The sequence below is a fragment of the Peromyscus leucopus genome, chromosome 14 (genome assembly GCF_004664715.2).
Source record: "Peromyscus leucopus breed LL Stock chromosome 14, UCI_PerLeu_2.1, whole genome shotgun sequence".
Taxonomy (NCBI): domain Eukaryota; kingdom Metazoa; phylum Chordata; class Mammalia; order Rodentia; family Cricetidae; genus Peromyscus; species Peromyscus leucopus.
This window is the reverse complement of record NC_051075.1, coordinates 41,670,925-41,685,666: the sequence shown is the minus strand read 5'-3', so window position 1 is coordinate 41,685,666 and position 14,742 is coordinate 41,670,925. Positions and strand designations below refer to the sequence as shown.

General features: G+C 37.8%; 1 protein-coding gene across 3 annotated transcripts in view; it reads right to left on the bottom strand.

Moving 5' to 3' along the window:
* The window catches only part of Hif1a (hypoxia inducible factor 1 subunit alpha), a 50,109-nt gene that overhangs the window by 34,971 nt on the left and 396 nt on the right, over window positions 1-14,742 (bottom strand). The gene's annotated exons all lie outside the window — the stretch shown is intronic.

The following is a 14,742-nucleotide window of genomic DNA, read 5'->3' as shown; positions in this document are numbered from 1 at the left end:
CTTCAGAGAATTGTTAGCGGAAATTACAACACAGTAGGACTTCATTCAAAGAAGTCAAAGCAGTGTTAAAGGTACATTTTATGAGAACTATAAAACTGCTTTCGTTTTGGTGGCAATTAAATATATTCTGGATTATAAATGATCCCTACTTTTTATTTTATGTGCATGGATGTTTTGCCTGCATGTATGTATACATGCATGCCTGGTGCCTGAAGAGATGAGAAGAGGGTGTCAGATCCCCTGGAACTGAAGCCCTGGCTGTGAGCCACCATGTGGGCACTGAGAATCAAACCCGAGTCTCTGGAAGAGCAGCCAGTGCTCTTCACTGCTGAGCCATCTCTCCAGTCTGATCGCTACATAGTTTTATACTCCTGCCATAAGTCTATCTGAGGTGATCAGACTGGTATCAATCACTTAAAAAGTTACCTTATTTATTTAAGACAGGGTCTCACATTGTAGCCTAAGGCAGACCTGAAACACACTCTGTAGCCCAAGGTAGCCTTGAATTGGTGGCAATCCTTAGCCTCCCAAATTCTGGGATTACAGTCATGACTACCAAAATCCAGAATTTTTCAGACAGTACCATGCTATAGCCCAGGCTAATCTGGGATCCCCACCCCCACACTTGTGAGATTCGCACAAAAGCTCAGCTTTCCCAGTGCTTGGATTACAGTCATGTACCATTACACTCAGCTCAAGATTACACATTTTTAAAAATCCAGTGGTACTTAGACTGAGGGCCCTGGGCATGTATCAAAAATTCACAAGGATCATTTTTCTTCCAGAAGATACCTGAACATTAGTCAGAATGGACAAATATAGGAATAAACTTTAACAGCTTCCAAAAATGAGACTTATATTTGAAAGCTTTTAATATCTCTAAGAAAATTCTAATAACAGATTTAACAAATTAGTAAATGTGACTATTGACAATGCTTCTGCAAGGCTTTTTTTTTTTTTTAAGATTTATTTATTATGCATACAGTGTTCTACCTGCATGTATCCCTGCAGGCCAGAAGAGGGCACCAGATCTCATTACAGATGGTAGTGAGCCACCATGTGGTTGCTGGGAATTGAACTCAGGACCTTTGGAAGAGCTCTTAACCTCTGAGCCCTCTCTCCAGCCCCTGCAAGGCTGTTTATATATAACAAAACTTAGGCCCAGAGCTAAAGAAACAGCTCATAGGTTAGGAATGTTTACTGCTCTTGAAGAACATATATTCAGTTCCCAGCACCAACATGGTAGTGTCCAACCTCCTGCCACTTCAGTTCCAGGTTTCCTATGCCCTCTACTGACCCTCCAGGGTACCCGGTATGCATGCAGCAAAGTCATACATGCAGGTAAGACACCTGCACAAATAAATTTTTTAAAATCTTGAAAAATAATGTTGAAAACCTAAATCCAGACCATTATGTTCCAAGAAACTTAAGCTTAAAAAAAAAATCATACTGTGGTAAAAAAAAAATCTAATAAAACAGAACATAGTAAAAATAACTATATTAAAACTATTCAATTGTGGCCTAAGCCATCAAAATTATTAATTAGTAACTTAATTAGTGTATCAATGAATTTGATACACAAATATCTGTAATACATGAATAATTAATTATATAACTAATTGCAAGCCATAGTAATTTAGTGATAGCTTTGTGATCAAAAGCTATAGAAAACATTTAAAGGTAGGTGTGTGTGTGTGTGTGTGTATGTGTGTGTGATGTGTGTGATGTGTGTGCACATGTGTGTTTGTGTGCTTGTGGAGTCCAGAAGAGGATGTCAGATTCCCTGGCACTTGAAGTTATAGGTGGATGTGAGTGCCTGAATGTGGATGCTGGGAATTGAACTCAGGTCTTCTAAAAGATAAGCAAAGCACTCTTAACTGCTGAGCCATCTCTCCAGTCCCTAAAGAAAATTAAAAACAGACACATCAACTTACTTATATTTAACAAGGTAATATCCCTTACTCCATTCACAGTGGAGGCTCCGACTTAATACATTTAAACACTATTTTAGCCAGGCAGTGGTGGCGCACATTTAATCCCAGCACTCGGGAGGCAGAGCCAGGGATCTCTGTGAGTTTGAGGCTACCCTGGTCTACAGAGTGAGATCCAGGACAGACACCAAAAAACCCAAACTATTTTAATTGTGTTATCTACAAAGACAGGCAATCTTTAACTTTCCTTTACCAGTAAGTTAAAAGCTATTTGATGGGATTCTTGAAATCCATATGGAAATATGGAAATACCTTTCTTAAGTTCCTGCTCTCTAACAGCCGAAAACCATTCAGACTTTCCCCTCTTTATTAGTATCGCCATGGAAAATATTTAGAATATGTTACATAACAAAACAGAGCCTTCATTTAATATACAAAGGCTAGATATTCTGGAAAAAGTAAAGAGGAGCATTAACTATTTTACCATGGTTACAGTCCATTTTAACTTGGCTCAAAGGACCTCATTCTTTATTGGATTAGGAAAATAATAATAATAACTTTTTTTTCATTTTATATACCAACCACAGGCCCTACCTCCACCCTCACTCCTCAGAGAGGGTCAGGCCTCCCATGGGGGTCAACAAAGCCTGGCATAGCAAGTTGAGGCAGGACCAAGCCCCTCCCCTCTGCATCAAGGTTGAGTAAGGTATCTCACCATAGGGAATGGGCTCCAGTTCATGTAAATCCCACTACCAAGGGCCCCACAAACAGACCAAGCCATACAACTGTCACCAACATTCAGAGGGTCTAGTTTGGTCCCATGTAGGCTCCCCAGCTGTCCAGAATCTGTGAGCTCTAAGATCAAAAACACAGATGACAGCTTACGTTGGAGAGGATGTTGGAGTAAGGGGAACACTCCTCCACTGCTGGTGGGAGTGCAACCTTGTATAGCCACTTTGGAAATGAGTATGGCGGGTTGTCAGAAAATTAGAAGTCAATCTACCTCAAGACCTAGCAATACCATTCTTAGGTATATACCCAAAGCACATGCAATCATACTACAAGGACACTTGCTCAATTATGTTCATAGCAGCATTATTCATAATAGGCAGAACCTGGAAACAACCTAGGTGCCCCTCAACCAAAGAATGAAGAAAATGTGGTACATTTTACACAATGGAGTATTACTCAGCGGTAAAACACAATGACATCATGAAATATGCAGGCAAATGGATGGAACTAGAAAATATCATCCTGAGTGAGGTAACCCAGACCTAGAAAGACAAACACCAGTATGTACTCACTCATAAGTGGACATTAAGTGTAAAGCAAAGGATAACCAGGGAACAATGCACAGCCCCAGAGAAGCTAGGTAACAAGTAGGACCCTAAGAGGGACATGCATGGATCACCCTTGGAAGGGTAAATAGATAAGATCTTCTGTGTAAAGGGCAGGGAGGGATGAGTGCTTTAGTGATTTTAAACAGAATCTTCAAAGTTCAAGAGTGAAACTCTTCTGAAAACAATTTAATAAGTATAATAATGTGAATGTTGAGTACCAAGAACTGTCTGAGTGTTGCACATGGGCTAAAAATCCCCTAAAGCAATGATTCCTATATCTTAATTCATACATGAACAAAGTCAGACCTAGAGAGACAAGTGCCATTGCCACTTCTTAAGATGGAATAGCAGAAAAGGCTTGATAAATTTGCTAATCATAAGAAAAAGATTACAATACAGCTGCAGAATACTATGCTTGACAGAAACTGTAGAATATAAATTCGGCTCATTTGCAACAAAACCCACAGCCCATTATTGCAATGCCAGCACTGGTCACAGTCTTGCCTTATGTGTGAGGTGATGATACTCTCAGAGACAACCAAAAAACCTACAGTGAGACACTTGACTCGTGTAATCAGAAAATCCCATTCACATAGTTAATAATGAATAACTCAAGCAGGGAAAACTGGCATTCTTCCAGGAAACTGATACCCAAATACCAGTAAAGGAGTGTCTTTTCATTTTTTTTTAAATCACAAACTATATACATGGAGATGTGAGAATGCTACATTCTTTACTCCCACATAGGAATCCTGTGAAGGGCAGAGTGACACTAACATGCAAATACAGAAGTATGCATGCCAAGTAACAATTAGATAAAGCCAGGGATTACTTTCTGAAGACACAGAATTTGAGACTTTCAATTTAACTGTTTCTTTAACCAAAGCTAAACTGTGTGAGCTACAACTGCATTCTCTTCCTTACACTTAGCTGAGTTGTATTTCATCCCATGCAATAAAAAGAATACTGCTAGGGTTTCAAATTAAATATTAAAAATGATAAAGTTCAAGAAAATGGCACTCTCTTAAAGCTAGAGATGGCTCCACGATTAAGAGCAGTCACTGCTCTTAGAGAGGGCCTGAGTTGGATTCTTAAGATCCAATGGCAGCTCACAACCATCTGTAACTCCTGTTCTAGGAGATATAATGCCTTCTTCTGACCTCTGTGAGCACTGTACATTCATGGTGTACTTAACATAAATGCAGACAAAACACACATAAAATAAAAAGTAAAGAAAGAAAATGGTACTCTGAAATACTGAGGAAAGTATAAACTAGTTCAAACTTTCTTGAATGTAAACAGTCAATGGAATTGAAAGTATTACAATATGACATGTTTTTGATCCAGTAATTCCACTTCTTAGAGTCAAGAAATGCAAATTAAAGGCTATTATTAATCCTACCTCTGTTAATAACAGGGAGCTTCAGATTTACTCTAAATGTGCCAAGTAGGCAAATATGAGGACATTTATACAATGTAGTGCCATTCATTTAGCCTTTCAAACAGCACTATTTATTGGCAATATTTAAATGCTTACTATATACACCAAGGCAAACATTTTTAGTTAACCTATAAGTAATCCCCTGTAAATTACATCCTAGCTCCAGTCTTAGGAAGCATCTATCCTTCTGATGCTTTTGTCTTTTTTTTTTTTTTTTAAAGAATTAGCCTTGCTATAAAGGTGATAATGATAAGCAGACTATATCCAATATCTAAAGAAATGCGAGAGCCATAAACTTGGCTATACACTCAACACTATTATCTTGTTTAACCCACACCATTCCTACATAATTCTAGTCTGAAAAAAATACAGATTTTTTTTAAAGGTTGAAAACAATAAATACATTCTTAACCTACATTTTAAACACACATATGCACACACACCCAAATGTGAACAAGGGTCTCTAGGTAGTGAAATAATAGGTGCTCATAATTTCTGTGTACTTGTATAGTTCTCAAATCTTTTCTACCCATCAAAATATTTTAAGTTTCATTAAATATTTTAAAAATGGGTTAGCTAAATCAAATGATTTTGAATATATCCAGAAAATTCCTACTCAAATGTCAAAGGGGATGATCAAACCTCAATTTTGTAATGTTTTATTATAATATATGTGTACCTAACGCCCAAAGTTTTCCTTCTATGTCTATGTGTGTATAGGGACACATGTGTGGGAGTGTACATGTATGTAGAGGCCAGCGAATAAACTCATGTGTTTCCCAAACACCAACTTTTTTTTGAGACATGGTCTCTTACTGGCCCGGAATTCACCAAGTAGGCTAGACTGGCTGGCCCAGGAAACATCAAGGATCTTCCTGTCTGTCTTGCCAATGTTGCGACTACATACATGTTATACCATAGCTAGCTTTTTAAACAGGGGTTCTAGGAATTGCATTCAAGTTCTCTATAAACAAGACTGCCTAAACTATCTGCCTATCCCAAAGGCTATCTTTTTAAGTTATTACTAATTTAAAACCACAGTATGGCTAGGGTGAGAAATAAGTATGGCTACCTCCATGACTAGTTTAAATGCTGGATAGTTTATTGATCAAAATCCCGAAGCCAGCCACGAGACCACTAGGAGAAAGTGATGCTAATGTCTGCTATGAATACAAGGAGGAGGCAGTTGTGCTTGCCTTGCTATTACTTCTTCTTGTTACTTTTACCAAGGTTTAAGTAAATTTTGTGGAGAAGTTAGGAAGGAAGAGAATTTAAATATCTATTAAGAAAAGTCAAAGAGTGTTACCTTTTAACTTTGTTCTTTTTAGGTAATAAAAGAGAAAAAAAGACAGTGGAAGGAGGAAATACAGTGAAATGAAATGAAGAATTAAAGGGAACCAAAGAAGACTCAAAGGAGGGAGATGGCTGAAGTGTGAGCAGACCCTCCGACTGGATGAGACAGTGCAAAGGAGAAATTGAGGTGCTCTGATATACAGGGCTTGCAGTCACAAGAACTCTGGGCTGGGAACAGCTTGTAGACTTTGCGTGGTGACAATCAATCAAAACAGAAGAAATGTTATTCTTCAGCAGTTGCTGGGGTCATGTGCCTTCCTTCATCTTTGTCTTTAGATGCCCACATTACAGGTCTGAAACACATAACTAACGTTCCCAAGTAGAAATATGGCACTCCAATAGCATTCAAAAGAAGATTGATGTTACTACATACATTTAATAGATTTAAAACACACTCCAATCAAGTGTAAAACTTTTTTCATTACGGGTTATGTTTACCATCTATAATTTATACTCATTGATAAAAATGAAATATCTCTAGCTAAAGGTCATCAATTATGCTTCAAATTAAAACTTCAACATTAAGTATGTTATAGGTCTTGAAAGTTCAAAATTAGAAGTATAATCTCGTATTAAACATTAAATCGTATTTATTTGCACTACTTAAAAGCACTATGTGCTTTTCTAAAAGATATTCTCAAAATTGTATCATTTTTATTCAAGAAGAAGAGGGAAAATTCAGTGAATCAAATACTGAATAGTAATGTTTCTTGGGGGTAAAAACTATTGAAGACTGTATAAGCTTCAGAATAATGCTGATGATATGTTAGCCTCTACTATACAATTTTTGTTCTATTTCATGTTTTGATGTCCTGAGACAAGGCCACTATATAGCCCAGGGTAGCCGCAAGACTTGGCAATCCTCTTGCCTCAGCTTCCAGAGTGCTGGATTATAGGGTTGAACCACCAATTTTTAAACAGTTTTTGTAATAATTTTATTTTCAACTATTTCATATCTGTAAGCCAAAGTCTTTCTATCCTGTAAACAAACTTATATTCACCTCAAAGGCCTAAAATTAAAGGAAGAAATGATTAGGGGATTATCAGGTCAATTTAGTTTTTGCATTCCTGGTAATGAATTACAATTGTTAATCAGTTAGTAGTAACAAAATCTAGAAACAATGTCTAACACAAGGCAACTGCTAGTAATACCAAAATAACAACAGCAAACAATATCATACAAATATTAGGTCCCACCAGCTAGTTAGTAATAAAACTGAGCTTTAAACTTAGGCATCCTTTGGTGTTTTTTTTTTTTTTTGGAGACAGCTTCTGGCTGTCCTATGTAGACCAGGGTAGCCTCGAACTCCCACAAAACCGCCTACTACCTCTGCCTCCTGAGTACTGGGATAGTTGTGCACACCACCCTGCATGAACACAGGCACTCTTAACTGCAGTGCTTTAACTAATAAGAAATACCACCTCTCTAGTGCCTCTACACTATTGTAACGTGATTAAAACACAAACAGGAAATGCTAAGAAAGTGAAAAAGGATATGAAAGTATACCAAATAGTGTAATTTTAGCTAATGTGCTTGAATTAAAAAACAAAACAAAACAAAAAACAGATTTGGGGAGGGCTAGGGAAATGGTTCAGTCAGTAAGCATAAAGACCCAAATTCAATCCCCAGAAGAATCAGATTCGGTACTGTATACTTGTAATCCCAGTGTTGGGGAGGCAGAGATGGGCAGATCCCTGGAGCTTATTGAACATCCAGCTTAGCCTAAGCTGCGAGACCCAGGTCCTGAGGAGGAGGCCCTGCCTCAGAAAACAAGGTGTATCTAGTTCCTGAACTATGACACTGGCCGTTAGCCTCTAATTTTCACATATATAAATACAACAGCACACATGTACATCTTTGTACACACACATACACATACATACATATGAGACAAATATTAAGTGTAAACAGTAATCTTTAAGTGACAGAATTACAAGCACATTTTCTACATACTTCTAGGTATTTCACTAATGTTTTGCTATGATATTGAACAAACATTTTAAGATTATATATTCAAATTCAGAGCGAATCACTGTCTTATTCATAATAGCACAATAGTAATGGTACATCCATGCTAACTACATATTATGGCAGTTAAAAGAAATGAAGTAGATCTTATAAACTAGCAACGAAAGACAGTTAAGATAGAGCATCAAAGGAAAAAAGATTAAATGAAGGAATACATATAAAACAAAGCTGGGCAGAACAAATATATTTTAAGTTATGTAAATTAAAATGATCTATCAGAGACACATAAACCATTTTATTTTTCTAACCCTAACCGTAGCCCCAGAGACCCATTACATTTTAGGAGTAATTGCTTCGTCAAGCTGGTAGTAGTGGCGAAAAGGAAGGAACTTTCCGTTTTTCTTCTACTCTGTAACTGTCTCTATATATATAATTACAATGAAAACAGAAGTATGGAGTCATTGTGTAATTTTTTTAAAAAAGAAAAAAGTTGTTCTCTGAGAAGGGTTGAATTGCAGTCTGGCCATAAAAACCGAAAGGCCAAATCTGAAGTCTTACCCAAATTCTTCAAGAGATTCTGGAATGTTCTTTGTTTACTACAGCAGAAATGATTACCTTCTTCAAGGTAGTAAACAGAACACAATAGCAACCTGTTAATTCTAAGCCTGTAATACTAAGGTTGTCCTATGGATAACCCTTCCAGTAGATGAACTTTTAAAAAGAATATTTTCAATTTAGTCATTGTTATTCCATCAGCAAAATACTTGCACAATTAACAGCTACCACTAGTATTCTACTTATTATGTATCATATTTGCATAAGGGTATATACATTTAATCTTGTAACACAGGAAACAGAGGCATGGGAAGTTAAGTATTACTCAGTGATACACAACAGAATCTTTGGCAGTCAGGTTCCAGAGAATATGCATTTATCCACTTGAGATAGACAGGTATACCACACATAATAAATGTTTGCTAAAGATGAGACAAGAGTGAATACTTTTCACATGTTTACCTAGCAGATTTTCCACAGCCATACACAGATGCCTTGTTTACTCAAGTGTTTGGAACACAGAGAACAGAGAGACATTTTTAACATACCTTAAAGGATATACTAACTTACTTCCCAGGTCTTGGGCATACTGCACAGCTATGTTTATTAACAAAATATGTTCTCTAGTCTGGTTCTAATAAATAAAGTATCAGAAAGGTGACAGAAAATTAAAATTTAAGATTGAAAAAAGTAGCACGAGGATTCCAAATAATAAGAAAGGTTCCTATAAAAAAAATAATCAGGGGATATAGGAAAAGACTTCAAAAGAGAAAGAAACACCCTTTTACAGTCCTCTGTAATCAATCTCTTTGTTCATTCAATTACCCATTAATTGTTTGATTTGTTCATTCAAATACTTAAGGCTCATGTGCGCCAGTATTCCCTATTAGATGTTTTTCAAATTAAAAAAAAAAATCTATTTGAGATTTTGCCTATAGAAACATGCACCCAATTTTACAATGGATAAAAGGAAGGGTCTCTTTACAGAAACTTGCTTAGTGCCTATATTTATAAGAAAAGACTCGTAAGAACTAAAACATATCGAACTACTTCAAGACCCAACTGTCCACCCTTAATCTCTGCTTATTCTTACCAGCATTTTTAGTTGAACAAACTTCTCTTCACAAACTATTGGAAAGGGGGGGAAGTGAGAACACTTGTCACTCCGCAGGGAAAACAGCAACATTGAAGAACACTCTCCATTTGTCTAATGGTGACAGCTCTAAACAACCAAGGACTGCAAACATAAGCTATGCTCCACCACTAGCTTTTTCCCAATAACAAGGAAGTACAATTTCAAAATGATCCCTTAAATAATCTTTATATTTAGTATTCTAACCAAGCAGAACTTAATGAGAAAAAATTAATAATGATAGTGGAGATGAGCAGAACAATTGAATGGGAGCATTCTGTTTTATAAAAATGGTACCATTTCAATTACTATCTTAAATGGGGCTTTATCTTCAATAGAACAACTACACACTAGTTGACACTAAATATTTCTTTCTGAGAATTCTAGTAGACCAATTCTTTGTAAGCTACTAGAAAAATTTTATTCACATTTTAAAGGTATTTAACATTATTTTTTAAAGCTTTTACTTGCAAACTGTTCTGATATTTTGTTTTGTTTTAAGTAGCTTCATGTCTACTGACCATCCAAAAGCCAATAAAGAAACAATCTGTTCAATATATTTATTAGGATGGCCACCACAAAAAACAAATATCCTGCCCTCTCTCGGTGGGGGTGGTGGTGGTGTTGTACGAAGTGCTAGGGAGGCTATAGAGAAATAACCTTTGTGCACTATTGGTAAGAATATTAAAAAGATAGAAACAGCTATGGAAAAAGTATGGAGGTTCCTCAAAAACTTATTTGTTGCCTTTTAATTTAGCAGGACTGACCAGGAACAGGACCTTCATGATATAGTTGCACATATATCCTTAGCAGCACAACAGAAGCAAAGGAGAAGTAATCCAAGTGTCAGTGTACAAACAATGTAGCATAGTCATACAACAGAAAGTCTTAGAAAAAAGAGAAATGTTAACACATACTACCACACGAATGAAAAGACCGCCTCTGAAATGAAATTCACAGAAAGACAAAACCCGTGTGATTCTAGTTACACGAGGCATCCAGAGTAGCCAGGTTTGCGATTCAGAGAGAATGGTGGCACCAGAGGCTAAGATCAGTGGGACGCTGGGAGTTGTAAAATGGCTATAGATTCAGTTTTGCAAGAAGATTGGTCATATGACAAAATTTGCCATTGATAAATTTTACACTCAGAAATGGCTAGAATAGGAAATTTTATGTTAAGTCTTTTAACTAAATAAAACATACACAATCACTTCAAATGCTACAAGGAGATAGTCATGGAGTAATCTCTTAATTCTTTATATTACATTTGTCTAAAAGATTATGCCTGGCAAACAGATGAGTTTGTTAATTTTTTATTGGAGAAAGCATGAATTTTAATATCAAATTCAATGCAAATACCAAGTATTTCATTCTTGATACTTCAAGAAATGGAGACAAAATTGTTGTTATAATTAAAAATTTATGGTTAGTTGAAACATTTTTACTATATTCTTACCAAAAATGTCAAGCAACAACAACATTGACTCATTAAATTCTTTTTCAAACCCTTCAGAATCAAGCAGAAAACATGCAATAAATAACTATACCACAAGCAGCAAAAGGCGAGGTAAAACCCATCTAGTCTCAAAAGGGGTGTATGTGTGTGTAGCTTTTTTCTCGTGAATTTAAATTCAACCCCACATCTATATCATCTATATTTAGATGACTTTCTCCTGATAAGGAAATGGACCTTTCTGAACAATCTTAGATAAAAAGGTGAAGCAGTGTTTCAGATATTCATCTTTTTAAAAACTGTATTTAGAGGTTTAACCTAAGCCTTTAATATTCATGTATGGAAATAATTATCTTACAATTAAACATCATAAACTGTTTTAAATTCTTAAAAAAAAAGTCAAGAGACTAATCTGCTTTAGCTTCCTAGACACCATCCTTGATGTACAAAAATTTAGAATGTACATACAATACCTAAACCTTGAGTTTGGACACCATCAGAGCAACAAAGACAATGAAAGCTAACCCACAGAAAGTTGGGACACTCTCTAGACTAAACACTCTCTGCACTAAACAGGAGTGTACTAACTCATATTTCATACAAATGAGCTGCAAACATCTCACCAATACAAACTCAAAGCCTTGCCTTGAGATGAAGGTCTAGCTATTGAAGTAGGCATAAGTAAAGCACTATATTGCTACTGAATTCCTACAAAAATTACCATTTATAATTGTCTACTCAAAACTCGAGCATCAGAACAAGAACAAAAGTTATTACCAGTTCTAAAACTACATTACCTTAGGTCTCTCTTGCTGAAATGAACATCATGACTAGAATACATGTTTATGACTAGAGTCCAGAGTAAATTAAAAACTACCTGTTTAGGGAGAAAACACTGGGATGAGGAAATGTGATGAGGGGGCTTCGAGTATATCACATGCTCAGTAAAACAAGTGATGTTAAAAGCTATGGCCCAGGAATACTGCTTCAAGAAGGAAGAACCTGTTTTCAACCTTTGTATTCAATGCTAGTCTTTTCATTTTGGGGACCACAGGAAAAAAAAGATGTGATGGCACAGAAGAGCTAATATATACATTAGAGAGAGGGGGGTTTAAAGGTTATGGAGGTCTGAACTGTAACTTTAACAGTTAACACTTATTTTCAAGTATACAAAAATGTTACAAAGACTCCCATTCCATGTTGGTCTAAGTACTTTAAATGCATGACCTCATTTTCAGAGGGGTAGTATTATCATCTGGGGGTGGGAGACATGTAATCCAGAAATATTCACTAACTTGCCAGCAATCACAAGTAGAAAGGCTTGGGACTCCAACCTGTGGGTATCTATCTGCCACCCCATCCCTCCTCTCTAAACCTTCAGAATGCTGATTCTTCAAACGAGAGAGAAAGCTAAAGGGGGAAATTAAGAAGTGTCTTCTTTAGAGATTTTACTTTAGTGACCCAATAACTACTTGTTTTAGAAAACTTTGAGAGGTTCAGTTTGAAGCTAGAAACAGAGAATGAGCCTGACATGGTTTTGAAATCTAAGAATCTATATGCAGGTTAAGTCAGTCAAGTGCAGCCCAACAGCTAAGGAGTCAACACCATGTACCCACTGTTAAATCTATTAAGCATTTTCTGTTCTACTTTCTTCCAAATATTCAAGTTTTGGGTTTTCTATACACACTATTAAAAAAGCAAAAATTTTCCCCCGTGTTAATTTTGGAGGCTCATGTAAGATGGAAAAATTGCAGAAAGAAAATCTTTACCTCTCAATCACTCAATTATCTTTCAAATAAATAATGATTTCAAAAGCACATCTTTAATAAACAGCACCTAAAGGTTGCTGAGTGACCCATTATTCGTTTATTATCTTTTAGCGATATTAAGAACCTCTATATTAAGAAATATAATCCCATCTGATCTAAAGCTGCTAACATCTCAAATGAGAAAAATTAAGTAACAGATGAGTCTGAGGAAAAACTAAAAACCAATTAGAGCTGGGCACAATGCATAGCAGCCAATTCACTCATTCATTACAAAATTACTTTTGATTAAAAAAAATAACATCGCATATAACAAATTGGTGACTGATGTATAACTTGGTGTACTGAATTCAACATAACTCAGCATTTAGTAAGGACAGTAAGTTGGCACTACACAATAGCAATCTGCCTAACGTTTAGAGTGTAGCAGCCTCATCATTTCATCAAAAGCATTGTAGTCACTTCTGCAAAATTAATTGCAACTAATTCTGGTAACTCGCGGAGTTAAGTCTAGACTTGTTTGCTCACTTTAAAACAGTTTCAAAGTGCTTCCTTTGGTGCATACACACTGAGCCCAGGACTATGGAGTAAGGACCAGGACAAGGGACTTACAGAATAGCAAAACAAACAAACCCGAATAAATTTATCTTCTGCTGATATGGGTAAGAGGAATTAATCTCTTCCAGAAGACTGGAAGGATTTAGGAGTAAATTAAGCCAGCCTTCTAACCACAGGTCTTACTATAAACCCTCAACTCCTTAAACTGATGTCCTCAAGGTTAGAATATTGAAGTAGACAAAACTGTTTGCTGGCGGCAGGGGTCGATTTTGCTACCACCAGCTGCACTATTAATTCCAGAAGGTGCTCCTTAGATTCAAAACCACAAGATGTTTCAAACTTACATTAAGTTTTCACAGACAATTTCTCACTTCGGATGTTTCCTGATACAATTCTTTTCAGGTGTTCCAACATATTTGCAACACTTTAACTCATGAGTTTCATTTGCTCTCATTGTATAACCCGCCCCCCGCCTCATCTCATTAAATTATCGGCCTAAGTTGAACCAAAACTATCAGTAAGCTATTTTCAGGAGTGAAAGAGGCATATATACACATTCATACATAACGTCTGGGCTCCCCTGTCAGATGATGCAAGCCAAGTTTGTAAAAAAAAAAATTGCAAGTTGTTTAAAATGATGCCGTTTTCCTAAATTCCCGTTACTCTGGAGGCGGCAAGTTTCCCCAGATTACAACGAAACCTTGCACGTGCAAACCAGAAAGTTAGCATCTTCGGCCCCCCCCCCCCCCAAAGCTACTCCCTAACGTACAAAGGCAGCGGGCGGCCGCGGCTCAGCAAGGCGACTCGGGGCGGCCGGGGGGTGGGTGGGGGGAGCCCCGGGTCGGCCTCGGAGGGCCTCGACCCCGGGAAGCTGGCAGCGCGCGCAGGGTCCGCCCGCCCGCCCGCCCGGGGCCGGCTGGTCGCGGCTACCGCGGAGGACAGGGGCGGGAAAAGGCGCGGAAGCGCGGGGCCAGTCCTCGGCCCCAGGCCGGCTCGGCCGGCTCGGCGCGCGGGGCAGGCTGGGCTGCGACGGCGCGGGCGGGTGTCCGGGGCGGAGACCCCAGCCCGCCGAGCGCGGGGCCCGCGACTCCCACCCCCCGCGCCAAGATGGCGACGTGGACCGCGGGGGAGCCCGGCGCGCGAGGCTTGGGGCGGCGGGGAGGTGGGGGGGGGGGGGGAAGACGGGACGGAAGGGGAGAGGAGACAAAAAAAAAAAAAAAAAAAAAAAAAAGGCCAGCCCCCGG